Consider the following 9,518-nt stretch of genomic DNA (forward strand, 5'->3'; position numbering starts at 1 on the left):
CTAACCCTAACCCTAACCCTAACCCTAACCCTAACCCTAACCCTAACCCTAACCCTAACCCTAACCCTAACCCTAACCCTAACCCTAACCCTAACCCTAACCCTAACCCTAACCCTAACCCTAACCCTAACCCTAACCCTAACCCTAACCCTAACCCTAACCCTAACCCTAACCCTAACCCTAACCCTAACCCTAACCCTAACCCTAACCCTAACCCTAACCCTAACCCTAACCCTAACCCTAACCCTAACCCTAACCCTAACCCTAACCCTAACCCTAACCCTAACCCTAACCCTAACCCTAACCCTAACCCTAACCCTAACCCTAACCCTAACCCTAACCCTAACCCTAACCCTAACCCTAACCCTAACCCTAACCCTAACCCTAACCCTAACCCTAACCCTAACCCTAACCCTAACCCTAACCCTAACCCTAACCCTAACCCTAACCCTAACCCTAACCCTAACCCTAACCCTAACCCTAACCCTAACCCTAACCCTAACCCTAACCCTAACCCTAACCCTAACCCTAACCCTAACCCTAACCCTAACCCTAACCCTAACCCTAACCCTAACCCTAACCCTAACCCTAACCCTAACCCTAACCCTAACCCTAACCCTAACCCTAACCCTAACCCTAACCCTAACCCTAACCCTAACCCTAACCCTAACCCTAACCCTAACCCTAACCCTAACCCTAACCCTAACCCTAACCCTAACCCTAACCCTAACCCTAACCCTAACCCTAACCCTAACCCTAACCCTAACCCTAACCCTAACCCTAACCCTAACCCTAACCCTAACCCTAACCCTAACCCTAACCCTAACCCTAACCCTAACCCTAACCCTAACCCTAACCCTAACCCTAACCCTAACCCTAACCCTAACCCTAACCCTAACCCTAACCCTAACCCTAACCCTAACCCTAACCCTAACCCTAACCCTAACCCTAACCCTAACCCTAACCCTAACCCTAACCCTAACCCTAACCCTAACCCTAACCCTAACCCTAACCCTAACCCTAACCCTAACCCTAACCCTAACCCTAACCCTAACCCTAACCCTAACCCTAACCCTAACCCTAACCCTAACCCTAACCCTAACCCTAACCCTAACCCTAACCCTAACCCTAACCCTAACCCTAACCCTAACCCTAACCCTAACCCTAACCCTAACCCTAACCCTAACCCTAACCCTAACCCTAACCCTAACCCTAACCCTAACCCTAACCCTAACCCTAACCCTAACCCTAACCCTAACCCTAACCCTAACCCTAACCCTAACCCTAACCCTAACCCTAACCCTAACCCTAACCCTAACCCTAACCCTAACCCTAACCCTAACCCTAACCCTAACCCTAACCCTAACCCTAACCCTAACCCTAACCCTAACCCTAACCCTAACCCTAACCCTAACCCTAACCCTAACCCTAACCCTAACCCTAACCCTAACCCTAACCCTAACCCTAACCCTAACCCTAACCCTAACCCTAACCCTAACCCTAACCCTAACCCTAACCCTAACCCTAACCCTAACCCTAACCCTAACCCTAACCCTAACCCTAACCCTAACCCTAACCCTAACCCTAACCCTAACCCTAACCCTAACCCTAACCCTAACCCTAACCCTAACCCTAACCCTAACCCTAACCCTAACCCTAACCCTAACCCTAACCCTAACCCTAACCCTAACCCTAACCCTAACCCTAACCCTAACCCTAACCCTAACCCTAACCCTAACCCTAACCCTAACCCTAACCCTAACCCTAACCCTAACCCTAACCCTAACCCTAACCCTAACCCTAACCCTAACCCTAACCCTAACCCTAACCCTAACCCTAACCCTAACCCTAACCCTAACCCTAACCCTAACCCTAACCCTAACCCTAACCCTAACCCTAACCCTAACCCTAACCCTAACCCTAACCCTAACCCTAACCCTAACCCTAACCCTAACCCTAACCCTAACCCTAACCCTAACCCTAACCCTAACCCTAACCCTAACCCTAACCCTAACCCTAACCCTAACCCTAACCCTAACCCTAACCCTAACCCTAACCCTAACCCTAACCCTAACCCTAACCCTAACCCTAACCCTAACCCTAACCCTAACCCTAACCCTAACCCTAACCCTAACCCTAACCCTAACCCTAACCCTAACCCTAACCCTAACCCTAACCCTAACCCTAACCCTAACCCTAACCCTAACCCTAACCCTAACCCTAACCCTAACCCTAACCCTAACCCTAACCCTAACCCTAACCCTAACCCTAACCCTAACCCTAACCCTAACCCTAACCCTAACCCTAACCCTAACCCTAACCCTAACCCTAACCCTAACCCTAACCCTAACCCTAACCCTAACCCTAACCCTAACCCTAACCCTAACCCTAACCCTAACCCTAACCCTAACCCTAACCCTAACCCTAACCCTAACCCTAACCCTAACCCTAACCCTAACCCTAACCCTAACCCTAACCCTAACCCTAACCCTAACCCTAACCCTAACCCTAACCCTAACCCTAACCCTAACCCTAACCCTAACCCTAACCCTAACCCTAACCCTAACCCTAACCCTAACCCTAACCCTAACCCTAACCCTAACCCTAACCCTAACCCTAACCCTAACCCTAACCCTAACCCTAACCCTAACCCTAACCCTAACCCTAACCCTAACCCTAACCCTAACCCTAACCCTAACCCTAACCCTAACCCTAACCCTAACCCTAACCCTAACCCTAACCCTAACCCTAACCCTAACCCTAACCCTAACCCTAACCCTAACCCTAACCCTAACCCTAACCCTAACCCTAACCCTAACCCTAACCCTAACCCTAACCCTAACCCTAACCCTAACCCTAACCCTAACCCTAACCCTAACCCTAACCCTAACCCTAACCCTAACCCTAACCCTAACCCTAACCCTAACCCTAACCCTAACCCTAACCCTAACCCTAACCCTAACCCTAACCCTAACCCTAACCCTAACCCTAACCCTAACCCTAACCCTAACCCTAACCCTAACCCTAACCCTAACCCTAACCCTAACCCTAACCCTAACCCTAACCCTAACCCTAACCCTAACCCTAACCCTAACCCTAACCCTAACCCTAACCCTAACCCTAACCCTAACCCTAACCCTAACCCTAACCCTAACCCTAACCCTAACCCTAACCCTAACCCTAACCCTAACCCTAACCCTAACCCTAACCCTAACCCTAACCCTAACCCTAACCCTAACCCTAACCCTAACCCTAACCCTAACCCTAACCCTAACCCTAACCCTAACCCTAACCCTAACCCTAACCCTAACCCTAACCCTAACCCTAACCCTAACCCTAACCCTAACCCTAACCCTAACCCTAACCCTAACCCTAACCCTAACCCTAACCCTAACCCTAACCCTAACCCTAACCCTAACCCTAACCCTAACCCTAACCCTAACCCTAACCCTAACCCTAACCCTAACCCTAACCCTAACCCTAACCCTAACCCTAACCCTAACCCTAACCCTAACCCTAACCCTAACCCTAACCCTAACCCTAACCCTAACCCTAACCCTAACCCTAACCCTAACCCTAACCCTAACCCTAACCCTAACCCTAACCCTAACCCTAACCCTAACCCTAACCCTAACCCTAACCCTAACCCTAACCCTAACCCTAACCCTAACCCTAACCCTAACCCTAACCCTAACCCTAACCCTAACCCTAACCCTAACCCTAACCCTAACCCTAACCCTAACCCTAACCCTAACCCTAACCCTAACCCTAACCCTAACCCTAACCCTAACCCTAACCCTAACCCTAACCCTAACCCTAACCCTAACCCTAACCCTAACCCTAACCCTAACCCTAACCCTAACCCTAACCCTAACCCTAACCCTAACCCTAACCCTAACCCTAACCCTAACCCTAACCCTAACCCTAACCCTAACCCTAACCCTAACCCTAACCCTAACCCTAACCCTAACCCTAACCCTAACCCTAACCCTAACCCTAACCCTAACCCTAACCCTAACCCTAACCCTAACCCTAACCCTAACCCTAACCCTAACCCTAACCCTAACCCTAACCCTAACCCTAACCCTAACCCTAACCCTAACCCTAACCCTAACCCTAACCCTAACCCTAACCCTAACCCTAACCCTAACCCTAACCCTAACCCTAACCCTAACCCTAACCCTAACCCTAACCCTAACCCTAACCCTAACCCTAACCCTAACCCTAACCCTAACCCTAACCCTAACCCTAACCCTAACCCTAACCCTAACCCTAACCCTAACCCTAACCCTAACCCTAACCCTAACCCTAACCCTAACCCTAACCCTAACCCTAACCCTAACCCTAACCCTAACCCTAACCCTAACCCTAACCCTAACCCTAACCCTAACCCTAACCCTAACCCTAACCCTAACCCTAACCCTAACCCTAACCCTAACCCTAACCCTAACCCTAACCCTAACCCTAACCCTAACCCTAACCCTAACCCTAACCCTAACCCTAACCCTAACCCTAACCCTAACCCTAACCCTAACCCTAACCCTAACCCTAACCCTAACCCTAACCCTAACCCTAACCCTAACCCTAACCCTAACCCTAACCCTAACCCTAACCCTAACCCTAACCCTAACCCTAACCCTAACCCTAACCCTAACCCTAACCCTAACCCTAACCCTAACCCTAACCCTAACCCTAACCCTAACCCTAACCCTAACCCTAACCCTAACCCTAACCCTAACCCTAACCCTAACCCTAACCCTAACCCTAACCCTAACCCTAACCCTAACCCTAACCCTAACCCTAACCCTAACCCTAACCCTAACCCTAACCCTAACCCTAACCCTAACCCTAACCCTAACCCTAACCCTAACCCTAACCCTAACCCTAACCCTAACCCTAACCCTAACCCTAACCCTAACCCTAACCCTAACCCTAACCCTAACCCTAACCCTAACCCTAACCCTAACCCTAACCCTAACCCTAACCCTAACCCTAACCCTAACCCTAACCCTAACCCTAACCCTAACCCTAACCCTAACCCTAACCCTAACCCTAACCCTAACCCTAACCCTAACCCTAACCCTAACCCTAACCCTAACCCTAACCCTAACCCTAACCCTAACCCTAACCCTAACCCTAACCCTAACCCTAACCCTAACCCTAACCCTAACCCTAACCCTAACCCTAACCCTAACCCTAACCCTAACCCTAACCCTAACCCTAACCCTAACCCTAACCCTAACCCTAACCCTAACCCTAACCCTAACCCTAACCCTAACCCTAACCCTAACCCTAACCCTAACCCTAACCCTAACCCTAACCCTAACCCTAACCCTAACCCTAACCCTAACCCTAACCCTAACCCTAACCCTAACCCTAACCCTAACCCTAACCCTAACCCTAACCCTAACCCTAACCCTAACCCTAACCCTAACCCTAACCCTAACCCTAACCCTAACCCTAACCCTAACCCTAACCCTAACCCTAACCCTAACCCTAACCCTAACCCTAACCCTAACCCTAACCCTAACCCTAACCCTAACCCTAACCCTAACCCTAACCCTAACCCTAACCCTAACCCTAACCCTAACCCTAACCCTAACCCTAACCCTAACCCTAACCCTAACCCTAACCCTAACCCTAACCCTAACCCTAACCCTAACCCTAACCCTAACCCTAACCCTAACCCTAACCCTAACCCTAACCCTAACCCTAACCCTAACCCTAACCCTAACCCTAACCCTAACCCTAACCCTAACCCTAACCCTAACCCTAACCCTAACCCTAACCCTAACCCTAACCCTAACCCTAACCCTAACCCTAACCCTAACCCTAACCCTAACCCTAACCCTAACCCTAACCCTAACCCTAACCCTAACCCTAACCCTAACCCTAACCCTAACCCTAACCCTAACCCTAACCCTAACCCTAACCCTAACCCTAACCCTAACCCTAACCCTAACCCTAACCCTAACCCTAACCCTAACCCTAACCCTAACCCTAACCCTAACCCTAACCCTAACCCTAACCCTAACCCTAACCCTAACCCTAACCCTAACCCTAACCCTAACCCTAACCCTAACCCTAACCCTAACCCTAACCCTAACCCTAACCCTAACCCTAACCCTAACCCTAACCCTAACCCTAACCCTAACCCTAACCCTAACCCTAACCCTAACCCTAACCCTAACCCTAACCCTAACCCTAACCCTAACCCTAACCCTAACCCTAACCCTAACCCTAACCCTAACCCTAACCCTAACCCTAACCCTAACCCTAACCCTAACCCTAACCCTAACCCTAACCCTAACCCTAACCCTAACCCTAACCCTAACCCTAACCCTAACCCTAACCCTAACCCTAACCCTAACCCTAACCCTAACCCTAACCCTAACCCTAACCCTAACCCTAACCCTAACCCTAACCCTAACCCTAACCCTAACCCTAACCCTAACCCTAACCCTAACCCTAACCCTAACCCTAACCCTAACCCTAACCCTAACCCTAACCCTAACCCTAACCCTAACCCTAACCCTAACCCTAACCCTAACCCTAACCCTAACCCTAACCCTAACCCTAACCCTAACCCTAACCCTAACCCTAACCCTAACCCTAACCCTAACCCTAACCCTAACCCTAACCCTAACCCTAACCCTAACCCTAACCCTAACCCTAACCCTAACCCTAACCCTAACCCTAACCCTAACCCTAACCCTAACCCTAACCCTAACCCTAACCCTAACCCTAACCCTAACCCTAACCCTAACCCTAACCCTAACCCTAACCCTAACCCTAACCCTAACCCTAACCCTAACCCTAACCCTAACCCTAACCCTAACCCTAACCCTAACCCTAACCCTAACCCTAACCCTAACCCTAACCCTAACCCTAACCCTAACCCTAACCCTAACCCTAACCCTAACCCTAACCCTAACCCTAACCCTAACCCTAACCCTAACCCTAACCCTAACCCTAACCCTAACCCTAACCCTAACCCTAACCCTAACCCTAACCCTAACCCTAACCCTAACCCTAACCCTAACCCTAACCCTAACCCTAACCCTAACCCTAACCCTAACCCTAACCCTAACCCTAACCCTAACCCTAACCCTAACCCTAACCCTAACCCTAACCCTAACCCTAACCCTAACCCTAACCCTAACCCTAACCCTAACCCTAACCCTAACCCTAACCCTAACCCTAACCCTAACCCTAACCCTAACCCTAACCCTAACCCTAACCCTAACCCTAACCCTAACCCTAACCCTAACCCTAACCCTAACCCTAACCCTAACCCTAACCCTAACCCTAACCCTAACCCTAACCCTAACCCTAACCCTAACCCTAACCCTAACCCTAACCCTAACCCTAACCCTAACCCTAACCCTAACCCTAACCCTAACCCTAACCCTAACCCTAACCCTAACCCTAACCCTAACCCTAACCCTAACCCTAACCCTAACCCTAACCCTAACCCTAACCCTAACCCTAACCCTAACCCTAACCCTAACCCTAACCCTAACCCTAACCCTAACCCTAACCCTAACCCTAACCCTAACCCTAACCCTAACCCTAACCCTAACCCTAACCCTAACCCTAACCCTAACCCTAACCCTAACCCTAACCCTAACCCTAACCCTAACCCTAACCCTAACCCTAACCCTAACCCTAACCCTAACCCTAACCCTAACCCTAACCCTAACCCTAACCCTAACCCTAACCCTAACCCTAACCCTAACCCTAACCCTAACCCTAACCCTAACCCTAACCCTAACCCTAACCCTAACCCTAACCCTAACCCTAACCCTAACCCTAACCCTAACCCTAACCCTAACCCTAACCCTAACCCTAACCCTAACCCTAACCCTAACCCTAACCCTAACCCTAACCCTAACCCTAACCCTAACCCTAACCCTAACCCTAACCCTAACCCTAACCCTAACCCTAACCCTAACCCTAACCCTAACCCTAACCCTAACCCTAACCCTAACCCTAACCCTAACCCTAACCCTAACCCTAACCCTAACCCTAACCCTAACCCTAACCCTAACCCTAACCCTAACCCTAACCCTAACCCTAACCCTAACCCTAACCCTAACCCTAACCCTAACCCTAACCCTAACCCTAACCCTAACCCTAACCCTAACCCTAACCCTAACCCTAACCCTAACCCTAACCCTAACCCTAACCCTAACCCTAACCCTAACCCTAACCCTAACCCTAACCCTAACCCTAACCCTAACCCTAACCCTAACCCTAACCCTAACCCTAACCCTAACCCTAACCCTAACCCTAACCCTAACCCTAACCCTAACCCTAACCCTAACCCTAACCCTAACCCTAACCCTAACCCTAACCCTAACCCTAACCCTAACCCTAACCCTAACCCTAACCCTAACCCTAACCCTAACCCTAACCCTAACCCTAACCCTAACCCTAACCCTAACCCTAACCCTAACCCTAACCCTAACCCTAACCCTAACCCTAACCCTAACCCTAACCCTAACCCTAACCCTAACCCTAACCCTAACCCTAACCCTAACCCTAACCCTAACCCTAACCCTAACCCTAACCCTAACCCTAACCCTAACCCTAACCCTAACCCTAACCCTAACCCTAACCCTAACCCTAACCCTAACCCTAACCCTAACCCTAACCCTAACCCTAACCCTAACCCTAACCCTAACCCTAACCCTAACCCTAACCCTAACCCTAACCCTAACCCTAACCCTAACCCTAACCCTAACCCTAACCCTAACCCTAACCCTAACCCTAACCCTAACCCTAACCCTAACCCTAACCCTAACCCTAACCCTAACCCTAACCCTAACCCTAACCCTAACCCTAACCCTAACCCTAACCCTAACCCTAACCCTAACCCTAACCCTAACCCTAACCCTAACCCTAACCCTAACCCTAACCCTAACCCTAACCCTAACCCTAACCCTAACCCTAACCCTAACCCTAACCCTAACCCTAACCCTAACCCTAACCCTAACCCTAACCCTAACCCTAACCCTAACCCTAACCCTAACCCTAACCCTAACCCTAACCCTAACCCTAACCCTAACCCTAACCCTAACCCTAACCCTAACCCTAACCCTAACCCTAACCCTAACCCTAACCCTAACCCTAACCCTAACCCTAACCCTAACCCTAACCCTAACCCTAACCCTAACCCTAACCCTAACCCTAACCCTAACCCTAACCCTAACCCTAACCCTAACCCTAACCCTAACCCTAACCCTAACCCTAACCCTAACCCTAACCCTAACCCTAACCCTAACCCTAACCCTAACCCTAACCCTAACCCTAACCCTAACCCTAACCCTAACCCTAACCCTAACCCTAACCCTAACCCTAACCCTAACCCTAACCCTAACCCTAACCCTAACCCTAACCCTAACCCTAACCCTAACCCTAACCCTAACCCTAACCCTAACCCTAACCCTAACCCTAACCCTAACCCTAACCCTAACCCTAACCCTAACCCTAACCCTAACCCTAACCCTAACCCT

The sequence above is a fragment of the Vicugna pacos genome, chromosome X, assembly GCF_048564905.1.
Source record: "Vicugna pacos chromosome X, VicPac4, whole genome shotgun sequence".
Lineage (NCBI taxonomy): Eukaryota > Metazoa > Chordata > Mammalia > Artiodactyla > Camelidae > Vicugna > Vicugna pacos.